The 22,228-nt window shown below is 44.4% G+C and overlaps 1 protein-coding gene across 1 annotated transcript in view; it reads left to right on the forward strand.

The window, feature by feature from the left end:
* The window catches only part of LOC122789778 (phosphatidylinositol-binding clathrin assembly protein-like), a 2,259,505-nt gene that overhangs the window by 287,514 nt on the left and 1,949,763 nt on the right, over positions 1-22,228 (forward strand). The gene's annotated exons all lie outside the window — the stretch shown is intronic.

Genomic DNA, 22,228 nt, shown 5'->3' on the forward strand with positions numbered 1-22,228 from the left:
CCAAAGTCTGGGTCCGGCGTCGGCCGATGTCACCTCCTCCCCGACGTCAGAGCGGCTGGAGTATAAAGGCATCAGCCGACGCCATCTTCTTCAGTCTTTCTTGCCACGCGGTGCTCTAAGCAGAAGCAGTTCGCAAGTGCCGGTCGGTCAGCTCCTGTGTTTTCAGTTACCGAAGTCATCTAAAAGCCAAGTATCCCGTTGGGGAACATTTTTTCTTGCCCCAGCCGATGTCGGAACAAATTGAGAAAGTTAATAATTGTTTGTCTTGTGGTAAACAAATACCTCATAAGGACTTCCATTCTTACTGCCTCCCTTGCCTGGGCCCAGACCACGACGTCTCGGCCTGTGCTTGCTTTAATAAGCGCGCACTCAGGCACCGGGCAGAGTTTGCCGAAGACTTTTTTGGCGAATCCTACGCTTACAACATGCCGTCGGAACAACCGACAGCACAAACTACCAAAAAACGAAAGGACCGGGACCGACATCCTCGGCCCGCGACTTCCACCGATATAACGCCTAAGCCCTCCGCGAGTGCTCCGGTCCCTTCGGAAGTGGTAATTCAACTGCTCCAGGCCGACGACACCGCTTTAACTCATCCCTCGGTCTCGGAGACTACACCGGTGCCGGTTGTTTTTCCTCCGGAAACCGAAGTTCTGGATCTACCCGACACCATTCCCGTGGACAAAGTTACCCCTGCACGTGGGGCAGCTAGGCCTCCTGTATCAATGTCAATCAAGGCCTTTGCACGTGCTAAGGCCGCCAGCCAGGCCAAGGCCCATCCTAAACCTACTTCTCAGGCCCCTTCTTCTGACAGACAAATCATGTCCCTGGCTGCAGATTTAATCTCTCTTATCAGGGGGTCTCGGCCTCACCCAGACAGAGGTTCTCAGCCGCCTGCAGAAAAAAGGCCTAGAACTGAGCAGGCAGACAACCTCTCTTCAGATGAAACCTCTGGGGATTCAGAGCATTCAGATACCCAAGAAGAATCCTTCCAGGCCTATGAGGACTCTGATGCTGAGGAATCTATTCCCTCTGCCTCTCCTCCAGAGGATTTTTCTTTCGGCGAAGTCCTCCACTCCATGAGGGAACATTTTAAGTGGCAGGGTCAGGAATTTTCTGATTCTAGGAAAAGGCTACGTACCTTCCTTAAGTTACCCCAGCACATACCTTTAGCTATCCCTCCAGTTTTGGATGTCCTGGATGATTGTTTTCTCCGACTCCAGTGCTTCCCCTGATTCTCTCCCTCCTGCTCCTGTCAAACACTCTCAAGCATCTCTTTAAGGCCCACTCTGTGGATCTAGAAACTATTTCACAGGGCCCCAAAGGAGTGGCTATCTCCTCAGCCAAGAATCCACTGCCAACTGACAGGGAAGCAAGGTCCCTGGAGAGATGGGGTAAAAAGGTTTATACCTCTTCCACCCTTGCCATGAGGTCACTTAACTGCCTTTTTCATATGTTTCAGTACCAGGATTATTTACTGGATGATTTGCAGAAAAAGATAGCCTCTCCTGAGCCTATAGATAGAAAGGCATTGCAGGATTTGGTTCATAATACCCAGCAGGTTAGTAATCATTTTCTACAGTGTGGTTATAATGCATTGGAGGCTTCATGTAGGGCAGCTATGACAGGGGCTGTTATCCGTAGACATGCTTGGTTGAAAGAACAGCCACTGTCAGATCATGTTAAAGTAAAGCTCCTGGATGCACCTCTGGATAAACAGAAGCTTTTTGGTACTAATGCTCAGGATGTGTTGAAATCTATTGAGGAGAAGGCAAAATCAGTACAGACAGTAAAGGATTTCCTCCAGGTTCAGCCACCAAGGTTCAGCAGGAATTGGCCTTCAAAGAATTGGTCCTTTCCAGACTCTGACAAGTTTCAAAGGGGAAAAAACAGGCGTGCACGAGGTAGAGGGCAATACCGAGGCTCCTACAGGGGATGCCAATGGCAACCACAAAATCAGAGAAGTGGCACAGGTAGTTAACCTGCACCACAGGGACAATCACAATGACTTACCTCCCGCTCCGCCTACCAAGGCTCAAAGAGAAGCACCTCTAGGCGGAAAATTATCTCTATTCTCAAAAAACTGGCACATTATAACAAAGGACAATTGGATTCTGGACATAATAGACAGAGGTTACAGGTTCCACTTCCATACCTTACCAACAGGACAAGGCATGCCAAACCTGCCACAAAATCAAAGGGCAGAGGCACTCATAGAAGTCTCAAAGCTGTTACAAATAAAAGCAATAGAGAAGGTTCCTCCTCAGGAACAAGGCCAGGGATTTTATTCAAGACTGTTCCTTATTCCAAGAAAAGAAAAACAATGGAGGCCTATATTGGACTTGTCCGTTCTAAATACTTTTCTCATGGTGCCAAAATTCAAGATGCTGACGTTACAGCAACTTCTTCCCATGCTGGGCAAGGGGTCTTGGCTGGTTACTCTGGACCTCAAGGAGGCATACCTGCATGTCCCTATCAGACACAGTTGCAGATTTCTTGCAGGAACAGAGCACGATCAATTCTCAGCATTGCCGTTTGGCTTATTTACTGCGCCCAGAGTATTCACGAAATGCCTGGCATCAGTAGTGGCACATTGCAGACTCCAGGGGATTCAAATATACCCTTACCTGGACGACTGCCTAATACAAGCAGACAGCAAACAGACCTTGATAAAACACTTGGATTACATCATTCAGTTGCTGCAGGCTTTGGGATACACAGTCAACATTCAAAAATAAAGATTACTGCCATCCCAAGAGATTACTTTTCTATGAGCAAAACTGGACACACAGCTACAAAAGGCTTTCTTCACAGAGGAGAAACAAGAGCATTTAACAGCTTACTTCAAAGGCCTAGCAAAATTAACCCACCTGACCGCAAGGAAGACCCTGCAGGCCCTGGGGTTCATGGCATCTTGCATTCTTCTAATCCCTCTGGCAAGACTACACATGAGAAAGCTGCAGTGGTACCTAAAAAGCTTGTGGTCGCAACACAGCCACAACCTAGAAGACATAATACCACTCATACCATGCCTGCAAAGGGAATTTCTGTGGTGGGCTCAAGCAAGTCACTTAAACGAAGGCATGCTTTTCAACAAATCTCCAACAAGTCAAACTATTACAACAGACACCTCAGACCATGGATGGGGGGCGCACATGGACGGCAGATGCATTCAAGGGCAATGGACTCCCATGGAGATGCATCAGCACATAAATCAAAAAGAGATGTTGGCAGTGATACATGCAATAGAAGCCTTTGGAAAATCTGTTCAGCAAGGTCATCTGCTAATAAGGACAGACAACACCACTGTCATGTGATACATAAACAAACAAGGGGGCACTCATTCCTACCCCCTCTGCAGACTAACAATGATTCTTTGGGAAAAGTCCCTGAAACTGAACATCTACTTGCAATCCCAGTTTGTTCCGGGCAAGGACAATGTTCTGGCAGACAGGTTGAGCAGAAATTTCTTGAATCCACACGAATGGATGCTACACCCACGCATTTTCTCACAAATAGCATCTGCATGGGGAAGACCAGACATAGACCTCTTTGCATCTCACCTCAATCATCACCTGGAAAGGTTCTGCACAAGGATACACCATCCTCTAGCTTGGAGAACGGATGCTCTTTCCTTCAGCTGGAATGCTCTAACAATTTATGCATTCCCTCCGCTACCTTTGCTCACCAAGGTGTTACTGAAGATCAAGGCAGAACAACCAAGAGGAATCTTGATAGCTCCAGACTGGCCAAGGCAACACTGGTATCCACTACTACTGAGCATAACTCACACCAAACCGTGGCCCTTGCCTCAATGGCCTCTGCTCCTGACTCAACACAGTTAGAAGACTGTTCATCAGAACCTGCAAAGCTTAAAGCTGACAGCTTGGAGAGTTCCGTGACTCAGACCCATGACTCCCTCTCCGAAAAAGTTCAGGAAATTTTGCTGGAGGCACGCAGACCTTCCACCAGAAAAACCCATTCGGCCAAATGGAAGAGATTCACCATCTGGAATGTCAACAAGGGCCAGGATGCATCACTGATGAACCTACCTCAGATATTAGAATACTTGGCAGAAATGTTTCACAGTGGCCTCTCATACTCTTCCATCAAAATCCACGCTTCAGCTATCTCAGCACATTACAACTGTGATCCACCTGTGTTTTCGCATCCCTTGCTAAGACAGCTTCTAAGAGGCATAAAGAATATCAAACCTCCAAGGAAGCTGCCAATTCCTGCATGGGACATCAATTACGTCTTGGAAAAATTAACTCTTCCTCCTTTTGAACCAGCAGCATCTTCAGAAATGCAATTTCTCTCTTGGAAAACGGTTTTCCTGTTGGCAGTTACCTCAGCAAGAAGAGTCTCTGAGATACAGGCCCTCATGGCAGTTCCTCCTTTTCTCATCTTTCATCAGGACAGAGTTTCCCTTAGGACCAATCCTTCATTCATGCCCAAGGTGATATCCAGAGTGTCTCTAAACCAAGCAATTCACCTGCCTACTTTCTTTCCTAACCCTCAAAATAAAGGGGAAAAGCTGCTGCATACTTTAGACATTCACAGACAACTACGCTACTACTTGGACAGAACAAAGTCCACCAGGAAGTCTGACCAACTGTTTGTAGCCTATGCTGCTGGAGTGCAAGGAAAAGCAGTCACCAAACAAACTATCTCAAAATGGATTGGACACTTCATCAGATTCTGTTATTCTTTTCATGGAAAAAGTGTGCCAGCTAATATTAGACCACACTCCACCAGAGCTATGGACACATCCACAGCTTTTCTAAGAGGAGTGGCTACAAAAGATATTCTAGAGGCTGCTACATGGAGTTCCATGCATACATTTACCAAACACTACAACCTGCCATTATACTCCAGATCCCGAGCAGGCTTTGCTTCGGCAGTCCTGCAGGGCCTTCTAGCTACACCATCTCTTGCTTAGTCCTACCACCCCTAGCTTGGCTATGGTATTCAACCCATATGTCAGGACTGCAGTTGCATTCTTGAAGGACATAGTACAGTTTTGTACCTACCATAAATGTAGATGTCCGATAGATATGCAACTGCAGTCAGGTTTTCCCTCCCTCCTTACCCCTCTGTTTTACCACTTTTGGGTCCTTTCTCCCCTTACCTATCAGCTGGGGATATATATATTATGGTGTATCTGTTTATTACTGTTGTGCATGTCTGGTTTTATCTGTTTATCCATTCACAAAATTTAGCCTTCCTTGGAGGGCACCTGGCATCTGGGGCAAGAAACACTGAAGAAGATGGCGTTGGCTGATGCCTTTATACTCCAGCCGCTCTGACGTCGGGGAGGAGGCGACATCGGCCGACGCCGGACCCAGACTTTGGAATCTGGCCAACCGAAGGGCTGCCTGAGGCAGGACAACCCATATGTCAGGACTGCAGTTGCATATCTATCGGACATCTACATTTATGGTAGGTACAAAACTGTACTTTCAATTTCACCCTTTCTGCTGCAATGCCGTCTGTAACCACATATGCTTTAGACTTTGTTTGGGAAGGCTGAGTCTTTGTAAAGTCTTCGGGAGGGGGATGAACATAAACAGTGAAGAAATGTCTGTAAGAAATGCACTGAAGTATCTCTATTATATGTGGTCCCCTGGACCTGAACAAGTGATGTGTTACATAAATGTAGGTGCTCACACACATGGATACCTCTCTTTTAATGCACTGCTAAGTCAGGGTAGTTTTAAAAGGGGTTCTACTTGCCAGTTTACTGAGAACACAGGTGGCTTCTCCTTGGGATCTTAATTTTCCTTGGGAAAAAATTAACTGTTTCTCCATTTGAACCAACCCGTCAAGCTAGTTTGAGGTTCTTAACACGTGAAATGGTTTTGCTGATTGTTTTTAATGTCTTTTAGAGAAGTGTCCGAGTTGCATGCTCTTATGGTGGGTCATCCTAATCTCACTTTCCACAGCGATAAGGTTTCTTTGGGAAAATTTCTTTCATTTATGCCGGAAGTGGTATCTCAGTTTACTTGAAGCCAAGCCACCAATCTCCCTTTCATCTTTTCTGTACCTAAAAAGTAGGAAGAGGAGGATGCTCCTTATTCTTGACATCCATAAACAATGTTATATTCACTTTTGCCAGAACTAAATTCTTCAGAAATTCTGATAAGTTATTCTCTTATGATTTTAAGAAAAAGTGTAAAAGCAGGCAGTTTCCAAATAGTTGTCCCATGCTGTTTCCTTTTGTATTTCCACAATCACAAGCCAATGCCAGGTCGGTTCAGGGCTTCATCATTGTCTTTTGGGGAAGAAAAGGACTATATATGTATTCAAGAGGCAGCAACTTGGTCTTTTGTTCATACCTTTACAAAGCAGTACAGTTTAGACCCCTTTTCAATGTCTAAAGCAGGCTTTGCTGGGACCATTCTCCAGGGGTTCTTGGGCTCATATCCTTCCTCTTCCCAAACTTTCTAAGCTTTAGTATTCTATTCATGTAGCTAAGGCTACTGTAGCAGTGATGATAATGATGATCATAGTACAGTTGTGCAAGTAAAGTTGCCATAACTGTAGATTTCCGAATAGATGATTGCTGCAGTAGCTGCTCCCTCCATTCATCACATTATTTTATATGAATTTTGTTTGCCAGGATTGATGGTGACCTCTTTCAGGGCTCCCTCTGTCATTTGGCATGAAAATTCTGAAGGGTTTCACATCAGTACTACTGATTTTCTTCTAGCATAGTAGCTAAGGCTGCTACAACAATGATCTAGTTGAAGGTTTAATGTTATGGTAAGTTTACGTGCACGACTGTACATTTTTACATCAATACAGGCATCAGATTATCATGTCTCCCTTCATGAATATTCCTTAGGTAATACAGTTCATGAACATTCATAAGCAATTTCTCCCCTCCACAACCAGTTGTAATTCCATTATTTCAAGCATGTGACCTGTTAAGCAAAGTTTATTTAAGCATAACATAATGGATGTACAATGTCCATGCATTCGGAATTCCCAAACCTGCGGGAACTGAGCTTGGAATATTTTTCCACACTTTTGCTGACTTTAGCTTGGAAATAAAATGATGCAAGAAACTGTATGACGGCTGTGTAAATGCACTGTAAATCCTGCTTAGTGTGAAGCGTAGAACCTGTGACTTATTACTGTAATGATCCCTGACTTTACTGACAGTTTGATATTTATTTCTTCAGATTCAAAACTGTTGCATGGGAAGGTGGTACAGAGTAATCTTATCTGGCTGTTGATACTGAACTCATTTAGATAATTTCTTAAAGGAAAACTTCCCATAGAAGTTCTAGAAATGTTTTCCCATCTTATGTTAATATCCGTTCCTCTACTAAAGCATCCATGTCCCTCTTACGTGTTCTATATTTAGCTTTGTGTAGGTTCTTAGGTAAGCATTAGGTTAGCTGCCTTCATGGGCCATTTTATGCTTAGCCAGTTTCCCATTTTGTGCTCAAATTAACCTATCCCATTTAGGTAGAGACTGGCCTTTACTCATCCCACAATTGATAATTATATTTTATTCCTAATGAGAACTGGGATCATACCATGATAATTTGAGGGACCCATGAATTGGATAAAGCATTAAAGAACTGCCTCTGTTTATTAGTAGAACAGGGGGCAGTCTTGATGTAAATTTTCTGTTTCTCCTCCATAGATCCAAGTTGTGCTTTAATATGGGCAGGGGTGAGCTTTGTTTTATGCTGATGTGGAGTCTGTTCCAGAGCAGTGGTATATTCTGTTAGATGCATCTCTCCCTCTAAACCATTCTTCAGATGTTAAAGAAGAGGTTTATATCCCTAGACTATTTCTGATGCCATTTGACTTGCTAATGTGCAGTAAATCTCTCAGCATTGGGTCGGATTATGCCTTGTATGCCAGACACAGGTCACATTTTAGGAGTGAACTTGTAACATATACATTTCTTGTATCATAAAGTAGCCATTATGGGGTATGCCATGCTGTCTTGATTTTGTTTATCATAGTTTGTCTTCTTCCCAGAATGCAGTTTCTCTCCTCTTTAACTCATCTTAAACATAATACAGAAGTGTTTTTGTTAATTTACGTACAGTGATATTGTTGTAAGCCAGCTGCTTCTCAGCCTTTGGAAACCCAGTCAGTTTTGGCTTGTCAGACAGTGACCCTTATCTGTGTCAAGTGAAAGCAGCAGCAAAGATTTTCTACAGAAAAAACTAGCGAAATAGCAGGGTTGGGTTAAGTAGTGGTAGTTGCAGTTCTTAAACAATTTGCAGTCCTTTCTTTCTGCATACTCTTACTGACTTATCACACTTGAGTTCAGTCTAGCAGCTGTGTTCAGTCATTTGTGGCTGACAGTTATCACATTCGAAGAGATTGTAAGGGTTGTAGGCTTTGGATTGCCCTTAAAATATCTGACGTTATGTAGGTTAAAGGTAACATTTCATTGGTAAAAGTGAGTGCTGACCAGTTTAATGAAGTGTTTTATTGTAACTAACTCATCCCTGATGTTCACATGCAGATATATTTAGAAACGAAGTCTTCGGCAGAATAAATTAAGCTTTCCCCCATCTAAGCTGGCAGCTTTGATGATTTGATGTTTTTGACATGGTAGCTATGTATTCTGCTAGAATGATTTCTGAATTGTATGCATTGTGCTTTAGCCCTTCATACTGTTTTTTTTCTTAGTGAAAGGGTCCAACCATCATTTATGCCTATGGTGTTGACTGAGTCAAACCTTTAAACAGTCTGTTGAACATCCTCTGCTGTACTGAGACCATCATAATAATGGAGAGCTCCTTGTGTAATGTCCACAGGCAAATGAGAAGTTACTTGAACAGAACTAACGATATTAGAAAATCTCTATTTGCTTACTCTCTCTCCAAGAAACTGTTGGCAAAAACTAGGCAAGCTCAGTCTGTTTGGTTGTGTTTTTTTGTTTGCCATAAATAAAGCAAGGTTACTGTCATTACCTACCTAAAGCTTATTCCACCACAAATGACAACAGCTTGGTTTTCAGTTAACACCCTTTCTAAGCAGTATAGGTTGAACATGTCTCTTGGTTTAGGTCTTCATTTGAGGCAGTGTTAATCAAGTGTATGATTCCAGAATTCAGCCATCTGATTAGTAAGGATTAGGTTAATGTATGTTGAATTCTCCTTGGTAGATAATGAAAGCTGTGTACATAGCATAACACTGTCTGAATAAGTCAGTCTTCTTAAATCAAACCCCCCCCCCCCCCAGCCACCTGTTTGGGTAGGCAAAGGTTTCTTGGCGGCTGATTTCTTTTTAATGGAAAGTAGAGGAGAGAAATTTAGGGCGTTGTGGGAAGGAAAATATTCAGATCTTGCCCAGTCTGGCAAGCTGAACATGCATGGCGAGCCAAGTCCTTGATGAAGTCTGACTTGTCCAAGAAGATGTAGTGTTAACTTTTTTTGTGATTTTTTTTTTTTATAACGTGACTGCATTTATTTGGTTATGCGAGAAAAGTTAATTTATGGTGGTGTGGCAGCATAGTCGCAATATTGGTGATGTACTTCATGTTTCACTATTGCAGTCATTACATTTGGGTGATCTGCTGGCAGGTTGCCCTCAGTCTGCCTGAATATCAAAGTCTTGGGTCCTGCGTCTGTTGCTGTCTCCTCTTCCATGACGTCAGGTCGTCAGCGGCATAAAACATGCAGCTGACGCCATTTTAAATAGTCTTTCTTGCCATGCGGTGCCCGAAGCAGAAGCAGGTGTTTGTGTTACACTGCTGCAGTTGTCACACTTGGGTTATCCTGCCGTCAGGCAGTCCCGCAGTCGGCCAGAGTTCCAAAGTCTTGGTCCGGCGTCGGTTGCTGTTGCTTCTTCCCGGACGTCAGTGCGCCAGGGGTATACAAGAGGCATCTGACGCCATTTTCTCCAGTTTTTCTTGCCACGCGGTGCTCGAAGCAGAAGCAGTTCGCAAGTGCCAGTTGGCCGACTCCTGAGATTTTCAAATCGAATTTCAGACCGAAGTCTTCAGTAAAGTTAAGTACCCCGTTGGGGAACCTTTTCTTGCCTCAGTCCGATGTCAGAAAAAGTTAACAATTGCATTTCTTGTGGGAAGCAAATACCTCATAAGGACTTTCATTCTTATTGTATTCCTTGCCTAGGCCCAGACCACGACGTCACAGGTTGTCTGTTTTGTGCTAGGTTTAACAGACTTAACTAGAAAACGTCGGTTTGATTTCGCCCGATATTATTTTGGTAGGAAATTTAATTGTACCATGCCGTCGGAGCAACTGACGACCGGAATGCATAAAAAACGCAAAGGTAAGGACAGGCAGCCGAGACCCAAACCAGATTCCGAGGCCTCTGCTAGGCCAGTCGCCGGTTCTCTGGTTTTCAGTGAGGCACCTACACAGCCCCTGACGACCGCTGATTCAGAACCCCAGGCGGCATCCGATTCCCAAGAGGAGATTGCTAGGCCTCCACAACCTTTATCTTCAGGCCCTTCCGACTCCATGGCTGAAGGAGATTCCGGTGCAGTTGAAACGCCTTCAGTTGCAGAAGGTGTCTTCAGACAGCCTACACTCACTTTTAAATCCTATGCAAAGCTGAAAACTCCTTTAAAACAAAGAAGACTGTACAGTACAAGGCCCCATGCCTAAGAAACAGATGCTTAAGATGGCTGAACACTTAATTACCCTAATCAGAGGTTCCCATCCCCCTCCTGATAAAAGGCATAGACAGGAGGAGGACTATGCTTCCTCTGACTAGGTTTCAATTTCCTCAGATTCTTCTGAGGAACAGGAATATTCTTTTCCGCCTTATGAAGACACTATTCCTTCAGCATCTCCCCCAGAAGACTACTCTTTTGGGGAAAATTTACATACCATGAGGGAACATTTCCACTGGGAAGGCCAGGATTTTTCTGATTCTAAGAAAAGGCTCAGAGTTCCTTTTACTACCCCAGCACAGACCACTTGCTAGTCCACCAGTGTTAGACATTTTGGATGATGTTAGTTCAGAATCTAGCCTTAACCCAGATTCACTATCTCCTGCACCAGCCAAACCAGACAGATACTACAGAGTCCCTGACTCTCACAAATTCCTATATAAAAGCCCTGTTGCTGACTCAGAAACCATTTCCCAGGGTCCCAAAGAGGTTAAGGCCTCTCTTGCTAAAAATCTTGTACCCTCTGAAAGGGATTCTAGAGCCCTAGACAGATGGGGAAAGAAAATATATACCTCAGCTACTCTAGCTATGAGGGCCTTAAATTGCCAGTTTCACATGCTGAAATATCAACAATATTTGATGTCTCAATTAAAATAAAAAATGATCACACATACAGAGCAGCCTGATTACAAGGAAATGCAAGATTTGTTGCATGCAGCTGAACAAGTGGGAAAACACACTTTGCAATGTGGATTTGATTCATTGGAAGCTTCTTGTAGAGCAACAGTGACAGTGTCTGTCATAAGTAGGCATGCTTGGTTAAAAGAACAAACTTTACCTGATCATGTAAAAGCAAAGTTATTGGATGCACCTTTACAGCAGGATGTTTTATTTGGTGTAAAAGCAGAAGAGCTTTTAAAGACAATGGAGGATAAGGCAAAATCTATGCAGACGGTCAAGGATTTTTTTACAGGTTCAACCCCCTCGCTTCAGCAGAAATTGGCCAACCAAAAACTGGTCTTTTCCAGCTTCTGACAGACCACAGAGGGGCAAGTACAGATGCCCAAGGGGCAGGGGTCAGTCACAAGGCTGTTACAAGCCTCGACAGTGGGGTGCCACAACCCAGAAAGGAGGAGAAGACAGGTCTCAAACTACCAGAAGACAAACACAATGACTTACCCCTCAGACTGCCAAGCAAATCCCTCTTGGCAGCTCCCTTGGGAGGAAAGCTAGCACTTTTTGCAGACAACTGGCGCATCATCACAAAAGACAAATGGGTCCTAAATGTTGTATCTCAAGGATACAGATTCCACTTTCACACTTTACCAAGGATAAAAGGAATGCCAAACCTGTCACCAAGTCAATGGGCAGAGGCTCAAAAACAAATTACAGCTCTCATGGACATGAGAGCCGTTCAGCAGGTTCCTTCACAAGAGCAGGGACAAGGATATTACTCCAGACTCTTTCTAGTTCCCCGAAAGGACAAAGCTTGGAGACCCATTCTGGACCTCTCAATTCTAAACACACATCTCGAAGTACCCAAATTCAAGATGCTAACACTACAGCAACTTCTTCCCATGCTGGGCAAGAAGGCTTGGCTAGTAACATTGGACCTCAAGGAGGCATACCTGCCATGTCTCTATCAGACAAAATTGCAGAAGATACCTCAGTATTATAGCAGGTTCAACCCATTACCAATTCTCTGCACTGCCCTTTGGCTTATCTACTGCACCCAGGGGCTTATCTACTGCGCCCAGGGGCTTATCTACTGCGCCCAGGGGCTTATCTACTGCGCCCAGGGGCTTATCTACTGCGCCCAGGGGCTTATCTACTGCGCCCAGGGGCTTATCTACTGCGCCCAGGGTCTTAACAAAATGCCTGGCACCAGTAATTGCATACTGCAGACAACAAAATGCCTGGCACCAGTAATTGCATACTGCAGACAAAGAGGAATTCAAGTGTATCCATACCTGGACGACTGCCTTATTCAAGCAGAAAGCAAGGACATTCTTTTAAAGCATCTGGCGTTTGTCAAAAACCTATCAAGTTGCCTAGGGTACAAAGTAAACGAAAAGAAGTCAAAACTAGTGCCCTCACAAGACATAATATTCCTGGGTGCCAGCTTAAATACAACGGCCCAGATGGCTTCTCACACCAGACAAGCAAGGACAACTGACTCAATACTTCAAAGTGATGGCAACAGAGACCCAACTCCCTGCAAGAAAAATTCTGCAGGCCTTGGAATTCATGGCATCTTGCATACTACTAATACCATATGCAAAACTGCAAAAAATTCGCTTTACCAGAAAGGCTCATCCAGACTCTGCTACACTTTGCTGTGAAGGAAAGGTTAGTTTGCTGTTATTTTTTGTATTTCTGTATTGCCTTTCTATATTTTGAATACTGTAGTTTGTTTTCTTTACCTTGTGTTTTGCTTGCATTCTGTTTAACAGCATATTAAAACTTCAAAAGAGACCACAGCTCTCTCTGTTCTGAGTCAGGCAGAATTTTTAAATACCACTGTCTTTCTAGTTGCCCGCCTCTTATGTTAATCTGACCATATATCTCATTTCTCTCTACTTTCACTGGCTTATGTGAGTAATCACAAAACCATCACTTTTGAAATCCCACCCCTTCAATTATTTAAATTTATTGGCCATCCTACAGTATTTCATAGTACCAAAATACAAAAGTAACCACCCCTTTCAGTCCATCTTGCTGTTTTAAAAATAGTAACTCTCCACTAAACCTTAACTTTTTAAACAGGTAAAACTCAAGTTACCTACTTTCATATCTAACTTCTCTAGTGCACACTGCAGAGTGCATTCTTTTCAATCTTACCTTTAAGCATCCCTGTTACTAGCACTTTCTCTAATACCTAAAAAGATCATCTCTACTTGACTCCAAGTAGACTTTTCTCTATCTGTTAAACCTAGCACTTGCTCCTACAGTACTTATTACCTTGATACGGCACTCTTATAGATAGCACCCCAAAAGGCAAACCCCATTTCTCGGTCACTCCGTCCCCGAATCTCTTTTAAAGTTTTTGTCTAGTCCTTCTAGCATGTCGAGGATCAGTTGCTAGTGTCCTCTCCTGCTCAGCTGGTGAACCTGGGAATATTGAGGCAATGTTACAATTGCCTCATGTACACAGACAACCCTCTCCTCCTCCCACAAAACACAAATACATGCACCAGATGCAACTATACGGCCAAACTGGAGGCTGAGCTCTCTCAACATAGGACTGGCAAGACCAGTCAGGAGGAGAAGGTTACCACACACACTATAGACCCAGTCTCACATAGTACCATCACAACCTCAAATCATACACATAAACACACAAAGACATACTCGCAGGCTCTGATCAAAAATCTACCAAAACAGCAGAGGCCACCAAAGCAGACACCCAAACAACCACCACCTCAGAACACAACACCTGCAACACATAGACCTCACAGTCAGAGTGTCAAACAGTCACAGCCCTTAAGGCCAAACACAATGCCAGACACACTTGTCATTGGTGACTCCATAGTCAGACACACTGACGTCCCGCTCACCAGACTGAGTAAGGAGAAGGTCACAGTAAGCTGCCTGTCGGGCGCTAGAATCCGCCACATAACGCAAGCACTCAGGTCTCTCAACAGCAGGTACAAATATGACTCAGTCATTGTCCACGCTGGTGTAAACGACCTGAGGCACCTCCTTGGACTACATGAAAGAGACATTGAGGAGCTCTCTGATTATGTAGCCCAGGCAGGTATGACCCTGACCTTGAGCAGTATCCTACCTTCACCAAGAATGATGCCACAATACAGAGATAAGATGATCAGCTTTAACAATTGGCTTAAACTCTGGTGTCATTCAAAGGGGATCCAATGACTGTCTGCCTGGGATGACATGCTGGACAAGCCACGCTGCCGCAATGGACGGCTTGCACCTGTCACCCTGGGATTCGGATATTGGCAAAGGCTCTTGCCACCCCATAGTGCCTTTTTAGGCAAGGCTCAAATTCTAAACCTACCACCCTAGAACACAAAAAGGAAAAAACTAAGGGTAATGCTGCTCAATGCCAGAAGTCTAAATCTCAAAATGCACGACTCGAGGCCCTTCTCAGTATGGAGAACATCGATGTCTGTGCAGTGACAGAAACCTGGTTCAAGGCTCCTGAGAGCACCCCAGCACTATCAGGTTTTACCTCTTATCATGCGTCCGCCCCAAAATCCGGACAATACCAAGAAAGGAGGGGGTATCCATATTCATCAAAGACACCCACACCTCAAGACTGGTGGCAACGCACGATGCATCGGAGACCATCCAGGTGCAATTAACCATAGGCAAGACTGCTCTGCAAATTGTAGCATGTTACAGGCCACCCTCACAAACTCAGGAACCTCACATGGCCTTCCTGAAAACACTAGAGGGATAAATGTATCACCAAACACCATCATACTAGGTGACTTCAATTACCCTAATATAGACTGGGAACACTACTCAAGCCCAAACACCCTAGCCCAAAAGTTCCTGGAATTCATAAACTCAAATGCCATGGAACAACTAGTCACCATCCCCACAAGAGGAGAAAACATACTTGATCTCATCATCACGAACATGGGAGCACAATGTTCAACACCGAAGTATACCCTCACTGGTGAGATCAGATCACAAACTAATCTCACTGGAGGTCCTCATCCCACCCCACCTGAAATAAAAAAGACCACAGTAAAGAACTTCTCGAAAGCCGACTTCACACTTCTAAAGACTAGTGTGGTCTCCTTTAAGGCCCCGAGCCGGAAAACAGTACTCAAGCTGCTGAATCACTTACAAATGCCTTCTACCAGCACCTGCAGGACTGCATGGATAAGGCAATCCCAAGCAAAACAAAGACTCTTTGTACCAAAGGCAAGCGTCCACTCTGGTGGACCCCAGCCATAAACAAACTCTACAACAAAAGGAGGAAGCTACTACAAGATAGAGCAAAATCCTTAAAAGGTAAGACACCCTTGATCACTATAAGTAAAAACTAAGAGCTCTCATAAAATCATCCAAAGCAAATTTTGAGAGAAAAATAGCTAAAGACTCAAAAGACAATCATAAGGCCTTCTTTAGCTATGTTAGAAACCTGGGAGGAAACTCCCAGATATGCTCAGAACTAGTTCAAAATGATGTGAAGATTACTGATCCTACAGACATTGCCAACATACTGGCTGACAGGTTCAGTGCAAACTTCTCCCCAAAGGAGAGATATCTATACCAAGCGATTGCAGCCCCCAAACATCTCCAACGCCCAAGTGAGAACTGCTCTCTCCAAAGCAAAAACACAGCATCCATGGGACCTGATGGTGTCCCCGGCTGTGTGCTCCACGAACTCAACGAGGAATTAAACCCACAGCTAGGACAGCTGTTTAATCATAGTCTTACCTCTGGATACATTCAGGAGTGGTGCACGCAACTGTGGTCCCACTTCACAAAGGCGGTGCCTCCACCGACCCTGGAAATTACCGCCCATTAGCTTGACAAGCCTTATCTGCAAAGCCATGGAGAGGATCAATGGACCTCATAAATAAAGACATAGGGAATTTGCAGACTTTGGATCCATCCCAGTTTGGCTTTGTCAAAGGCAGATCATGCCTTCTAAACTTGGTTGACTTTTTCAAACAGTCACCAAAGCCATTGATGAGGAAAGGCAGTCCATACAGCCTACCTCGATCTGGCGAAGGCCTTTGATACAATACCCCACTCGGGTATCATTGAAAAACTCATCAGCTTAAATGTTAACCCATACATCACAAGATGGGTTGCAAACTGGCTGAGTGACAGAACCCACAGGGTCAGAGTTGCTGGCGCCATGTCAGACTCAAAGCCTGTCACAAGTGGTATACCACAGGGCTCAGTCCTGGGCCCACTCTTGTTTGGCATCTACTTTTCCAAGTACAAGCAAACACAGGAGGGTTATGGCTGACAAAGTTTGCAGATGACTGCAAACTGGGCCATAGTAGAAAACACATCTGACACAGATATCCTTCAGAAGGGTCTCACAGAAACGGATAACTGGTGCCAGAGCCATGGCCTAAAGTTAAATGCCAAAAAATGCATAGTCATACCCTTCGGAAAAACAAGGTTACCCTAGCTACCAAATAGGTGGCAATCCACTGAGTACAGAAGAAGTTATCAGGGACCTGGGGACCCAGGTTGATAGTAGTCTGTCATTCGACACCCATGTAGCTAAAGTAGTTAGGAAGACCTTCTACATTGCCCACCTTATCATGAAGGGATTCTCATCTAGATCAAGGGAGGTCATAGTCTCCCTATACTCATCACTCATCAGACCAATGATTGAGTACAATGCCCCATTCGGAATGTATCTGACCCGACACTTGCAGCAGCTGGAGAGGCCACAAAAGTTCCTCACCAAAAGGATAAAGGGTCTCAAACATCTGTCCTATGCTGCCCGACTGAAAGAACTCCAGCTCTATTCAGTCGCTTACCGCTTGCTCAGAGGTGACCTTTGCCCAACATACAAGGCCATGTCAAACCCAGATTTGATGAATATGCTTCACCTCAAAAATCTAGATCCGTCAGAGCCACAAGGCGGGAGACTTAAACCTCGACACGGCTATTAATAGGACGTGCTGGAGGGATAGATTCATCACCCAAAGACTCCCTATGCTGTGGAATAAAATCCCAGTATATGTGAGGCAGAGCACCTCTCTGGCCTTGTTCAAGAGAAATCTTGACCAATGGATGGGAGATCGCAGATATACCCCAGGGATTACCTCAGTGTCACTGCTCAACAGAGGCACAGCAAAATAATGGGTATAGTTCCCCATACTAAAGGGGTGGCGTAAGCCACAAAACTATGGGCTAGGCTTGTAAATGCCCTCGGGCAGATAGCCTAGTATGAACCTATGAACCTATATGAGGAAATTACAATGGTACCTGAAAAGCGTATGGACTCAACACAGCCACAGCTTGGAAACAATAATTCCACTCATTCCCTGCCTTCAACAGGAGTTTCTATGGTGGGCTCAGGCATGTCACCTCAACAAGGGTCAGCCTTTTACCTTACCCACAGCCAGGCAAACTATAACAACAGATGCATTGGATTATGCCTGGGGAGCACACATGGCAGGACAGTGTATTCATGGCAAATGGTCTGCAGATCAAAGGCATCTACATATCAATCAAAAAAAGATTTTAGCTGTACAAAATGCCCTAACGGCTTTCAAGGACCTCCTACATCCAGGACAACTACTAATAAAGACGGACAACACCACAGTGATGTGGTACATAAACAAGCAAGGGGGCACACATTCCTACCCCCTATGCAGGCAAGCAATGACCTTGTGGAACACAGCACTGACCTACCAAGTTCAACTACAAGCACAATTCCTGCCAGGAAAGAAAAACACATTGGCAGATGATCTAAGCAGAAACATCATAGATCCTCACGAGTGGAAACTAGATCCACAAGTATTTGCAATGATACTCAAAAATGGGGAGCCCAGACATAGATCTGTTTGCCTCCCCCCAAAACAACCAACTACGGAAATTTTGCACAAGGACATGCCACACACTAGCTTGGAAAGTGACGCCCTCTCATTCAGTTGGAAAACATTAACAGTGTATGCCTTTCCTCCACTGCCTCTTCTGGCAAAGGTGCTGCTGAAAGCCAGATGAGAGGCCACAAATGATACTCATTGCTCCAGACTGGCCACGCCAACACTGGTATCCAATACTAAGGAACATGGCTCAAGGCCCACCATGGATTTTACCTCAAATTCCTCACCTGCTCACTCAACAAAACAGTAAGATTCTACACAGCCAGCTCAAGACTTTAAATCTGGAACATGGCTCAAGGCCCACCATGGATTTTACCTCAAATTCCTCACCTGCTCACTCAACAAAACAGTCAGATTCTACACAGCCAGCTCAAGACTTTAAATCTGGCTGCATGGCAAGTTACCTAAACAACCAGTCAACACTTCTCTCTAATGCTGTTATGGATGTCATTCTGGAGGCCAGGAGGCCCAGCACCAGGAAAGCCTATTCAGACAAATGGAAAAGATTCTGCGCCTGGAACCAGGCTAAAGGCCAGAATCCCCTTGTCCCAAATATTCCTCAGATTCTACAATATTTAACTGATGTTGCACAAAATACTTTCCTTTTCATCTATTAAGATCCACGCCTCAGCTATTTCAGCTCAATACAACACGGATCCTCCTATATTTTCACATCCATTACTAAGACAGTACCTCAGAGGGGCTAAGAACATAAGACCGCCCCAGAGAACACCAACTTGTGATCTCAACTTCGTTTTGGAAAAACTTACACTACCGCCCTTTGAACCAGCTTTTACAGCTGATTTACAGTATCTATCATGGAAAACTGCCCAGCTGCTAGCAATAACTTCAGCACGAAGAGTCTTGGAGCTACAGGCCCTAATGGCAGTGGAGCCTTTCATCATTTTTCATCAAGACAGAGTCGCTTTACGAACTAACCCTTCCTTTATGCCAAAGGTGGTATCCAGTGTGGCCCTAAACCAAACCATTCATTACCCACCTTTTATCCAAACCCTCAGAACAAAGGGGAAAGGCTCCTGCACTCTTTGGATATTCACAGGCAATTACATTATTACTTGGATAAAACTAAGGCTTTCAGAAAATCTGACCAGCTCTTTGTATCCTATGCTGCAGGATCACAAGGAAAGGCTATCTCAAAACAGACCATTTCAAAATGGATAGGACATTGTATCCGTTTCTGCTACACACACCATGGGAAACCTGTACCTGGTAACATTAGGCCCCATTCCACCAGGGCTACAGCAACATCAACAGCCTTCCTCAGAGGGGTACCAACCAAGGATATTTTGGAGGCTGCAACTTGGAGTTCAATGCACACCTTCACCAAGCACTATCACTTAACTCTATATTCTAAAACCAGAGCTGGCTTTGCCACTGCAGTTCTGCAGGGCCTACTAGCTTCTCCAAACCCTGTTTAGTTCTACCGCCCATACTTAGCTTTGGGATTCAACCCAAGTGTGATGACTGCAGCAGTGTAACATGAACATAGTACAGTTTTGTACCTACCATTAATGTAGATGTTGTTCACACTGCTGCAGTCCAGGTTACCCTCCCTCCACCCCCTCTGACCTAGCTTAACTTTTCTATACCTTTCTATCCTGTACAACCTTTGTGGTGTATTTGCTTGTAACTGATTGTATTCCTTTTATTCCTTTTATATGTTTTATTAGCAATATGTATTGCCTACCTACTTGGGGGCACCTGACATCTGGGGCAAGAAAAACTGAAGAAAATGGCATTGGATGCCTCTTGTATACCCCTGGCGCACTGACGTCAGGGAAGAAGCAACAGCAACTGACGCCGGACCAAGACTTTGGAACTCTGGCCGACTGCTGGACTGCCTGACGGCAGGATAACCCAAGTGTGATGACTGCAGCAGTATGAACACTCAAACATCTACATTTATGGTAGGTACAAAACTGTACTTTCGCAAGTGCCGGTCGGCCGACTCCTGAAATTTTCACATTCGAGTTTCAGAACCGAAGTCTTCAACTAAAGCCAAGTACCCCGTTGGGGAAACTTTTTCTTGCTCCTTACCGATGTCAGTAAAAGTTAATAATTGCATTACTTGTGGGAAGCAAATACCTCATAAGGATTTTCATTTGTACTGTATCCCATGCCTAGGCCAGATTATAACGTGTCTTGCTGTCGGTTTTGTGCTAGATTTAACCAACGCACTATTAAGCGTCTGTATATTTTTGCTTCAAAATATTTTGGATCCAGATTTAATTACCCTGAAATGTCGGTTAGCAATCCGACCACCGGAGTTCACAAATAAAGCAAAGAAAAAGACAGACCGTCGAGGTCCAAAACCGACGAAGCTTCTCCTAAGCCAGTCGCCGGTTCTCAGTGAGGTGCTTTTGCAGCCCCTGATACCCGCTACTTTTGAGTTGCAGGCCTCTACCAAGACCCATGCGGAGTCCAGTATGCCTCGAGATTCTCAGAGTATTGAACCCGCGGATGTCTCCCTTGGATGGGTCCAGAGCCACTGAGCAGGCACCAGCTTCTGAAGGTGTTTTCAAGCCTCAACATTTTTATATAAAACCAACGCCAGCTTCAAAAACAAGATAAAAAATCTAAGTTTAAAAAATTGACGCATGAGCGACGTGCTCAGGCCCCTATGCCTAAAAAAACAAATGATCAAAATGGCTGAGGACTTAATTACCTTGATCAGGGGTTCCCAACCCCCCCTGCCGCTAAGAGGCCTAGGCAAGACACTGATTATGAATCTTCAGATCAGGTTTCCATTTCTTCTGATTCCTCTTCTGATCAGGAATTTTCTATTACACCCTATGAGGGTTCAGATACAGAAGAATCCATCCCATATGCATCTCCTCCGGAGGATTATTCTTTTGGAGAAACCTTGCATACTTTAAGGGAACATTTTCATTGGGAGAGTCAGGATTTCTCTGAATCAAAAAAGAGGCTTAGGGATTTCCTTCTTCCTCAGCATAGGCCTTTGGCAATACCTCCTGTATTAGACATTGTTGATGTGTTTTCAGAATCAAGCATGGCTCCTGATTCCCTACCTCCGGCTCCTAATAAGCCAGACAGATATTACAGGGTTCCTGACTCCCATAAATTTCTATTCAAAAATCCTGCTGCTGATCCTTAAACTATCTCACAGGGTCCCAAAGGTGTAAAGGCCTCTACAACCAAAAATCCAACCCCCTCTGATAGAGATTCCAGGGTGCTGGATAGATGGGGAAAGAAGGTTTATACGTCTGCAGCCTTGGCAGTTAGGGCCTTAAACTGCCAGTTTCATATGCTTAAATATCAACAGCATATTATGGGCTTACTGAAACAGAAAATGATGTTGATTTCTGATTGTGTGAAAATGAAGAATTACAGGAATTATTGCATGCAGCAGAACAGGTTGGAAAGCATATGTTGCAATGTGGTTTTGATTCTTTGGAGGCCTCTTGCAGGGCTGCAGTTACTGGATCTGTGATTTAGAAGGCATGCCTGGCTCAAGGAGGAAAATCTGCCTGATCATGTTAAAGCTAAATTGTTGGATGCCCCTTTACTAGATTCATAGATTCATAGATTAGTACTAGGCTAACTGCCCTTGTGAGCCATTTTAAACCTAGCCAATTATCCCCTGTGAGATTCAAACCTTGTACCTTGTGTTTGTAAGGCAAACACCTTAACCATTAGGCCACCCTCCCAACCCCTTTACAGCGTGATACTCTGGTAATAAGGCAGAAGAGGTTTTAAAGAAAATGGAAGACAAAGCTAATTCTATGCAAACTGTAAAAAAGATTTCTTACAAGTGCAGCCACCCAGGTTCAGTAGGCAGTGGCCTACTAAAAACTGGTCCTTTCCTGTGTCCAACCGAGCCTCTCGAGGCAAATCCACACGCTCATAAGGCTCTAGATACCAATCACAGGGTTCTTGCAGGTCAAAGAAATGGGATGTCTCCACGTCCAAATCTGGAGGAAACAAGGCACAACCCTACAGTAAGCAGTCTCAATGACTTTCCTCTACCTTCACCAAGCACTTATATTTTGGCAGCCCCCTTGGGGGGAAA

This window comes from Protopterus annectens, chromosome 15.part0, assembly GCF_019279795.1.
Source record: "Protopterus annectens isolate FY-2018-M chromosome 15.part0, PAN1.0, whole genome shotgun sequence".
Taxonomy (NCBI): Eukaryota; Metazoa; Chordata; order Ceratodontiformes; family Protopteridae; genus Protopterus; species Protopterus annectens.